Source organism: Vulpes vulpes, chromosome 3, assembly GCF_048418805.1.
Source record: "Vulpes vulpes isolate BD-2025 chromosome 3, VulVul3, whole genome shotgun sequence".
Classification (NCBI taxonomy): Eukaryota; Metazoa; Chordata; class Mammalia; order Carnivora; family Canidae; genus Vulpes; species Vulpes vulpes.
This window is the reverse complement of record NC_132782.1, coordinates 56,119,054-56,120,928: the sequence shown is the minus strand read 5'-3', so window position 1 is coordinate 56,120,928 and position 1,875 is coordinate 56,119,054.

The window sequence follows — 1,875 nt, the reverse complement described above, 5'->3', positions numbered from 1 at the left end:
GTAAGGCAGGTGTTAGTGCTGACTTTTACTGACAGGGAACTTGTGCTGGAAGAAGTGATGGTGAAAATGGAGTCATACAAGAAGCTGGTTGGTTGTCAGAGCCTGGCCTACAAGTTTCTGGGAGATTAAGCTACCTCTGAAACAGATTTAGTAGATAATTATTAAGAACCTACCAAATGCAAAATGCCTCACATAGGTCATTTCATTTAGTTTGAACATACAAATAAGATTCAGTGTGGTTAAATAATTCACTCAGCATAGGGTGTGGCAGAGGTAGGATTTGAACTCTGATTCTATAATTCTATCCAGCCATATATATCCTCTTCCTCAATGGCTGGGATTGGTGCATGGAATAACCAAACCTTTTACTCTACAGAATTCTGTAATTCCTCTTCAGGATTGAATCTCTAATTTTTAGCTGACTTGATAGTCCCCCAGAACAAAGACTACATTTCCCAGCCTCCCTTGCAGCTAGATGTGGACAGGCCGGGTAAAGGCAATTTTGGGTAAGAGTCTTTGAAGGAAGAGGGCATAATTTTCTTTGCTGGCAGCTTCTAAAGTAGTTCCCAGTGATCTCACTTCCTGGCAGTCATATTCTCCTGTAATCTCCTCCCCTTAAGAGTGGGGTGGAGCTAGTGCTTTTAACAAATAGAAACTAGCAAAAAATGATGGGAAGTCACTTTCAAGATCAGCTTGTAAAAGATGGTGACTTTCATCTTGCTCACATTCTTGATGGTTCTTCTTGTTTGCCTCCTTGGATGAAACAAGCTACCATGGTGTGAGTTGCCTTATTCAAGAAAAACCCAAGTGACAAGGAACTGAGGGCACCTCTAGCCAACAAGCAGTGGGAACTGATGCCTTCAGTCCAATGGCCTGTAGGGTCCGCAAATCTGCCAATAATCATGTGAGCTTGGAAGTCGATTCTTCCCAATCTGAGCCTTGAGATGTCTGTGGCCTGAGCCACCACCTTGATTGCAAACTTCTGAGAGACCCTAAGCCAAAGGATGCAGCTAAGCCACACTGAGATTCCTGATCTACAAAAGCTGTAAGATAATACCTGCTCCTGTTGTTGTTAAAGATTTATGTATTTATTTGAGACAGAAACTGTGGGAGTGCTGAGGGAGGGGCAAAGGGAGAGAGAGAGACTCTCAAGCAGACTCTATGCTAAGCGCAGAGCCTGCCATGGGGCTCCATTTCACAACCCTGAGATCATGACCTGAGCTAAAACCAAGAAATCAAGAGCTGGATGCCTAACCCACTGAGCCACCCAGGCGCCCCATACATGTTACTGTTTTAAGCCTGTAATTTCAAGCAGTTATACAAAAATAGATAATTATACATCTCCCTTCCTTTTCTCTTCCCTGACAGTTGTCAGGTGAATGTGATGGTTGGAGCAGACGTCCCAGGCCAGGAGATATACTTGGAAATTGAGCCCCCCCCCCCCCCGCCCCCATAGAGGAACAGTGACACAGGAATCTGGGTCCTAATGCAGTGGAATTTTGCTATAATTTTGAATTTTCTTCCAGTTGAATCCAACTTTTCCTTTTTTTTTTTTTTTTGTGCTAACGAGGGATTGTGTGTTCTTCTGTGTAAATGAGGCTATCCTCATGCAAAATGGTGAAATAGGTCAAATTTGCCTTTGGTGCTTTCTCTACTTCTCTACTCCTTTCCTTGCTTTATCCCTGCTTTAATGCCCAGTCCTCTTCAGTGCCTGCTTAGGGTCCCCTTTACAGCCCACATCCTAGCCCTGGACCTTCCTCTCCATCCACTTTTTGATCCTGAGTTCCAGAAGAGCTCCTGTGATGCCTGTCCTTAGTTCAAAAGCCTGATAAATGCTGGGCTTAGTTTTTGCAAAAGTATGGGTGGGGCTGGAAG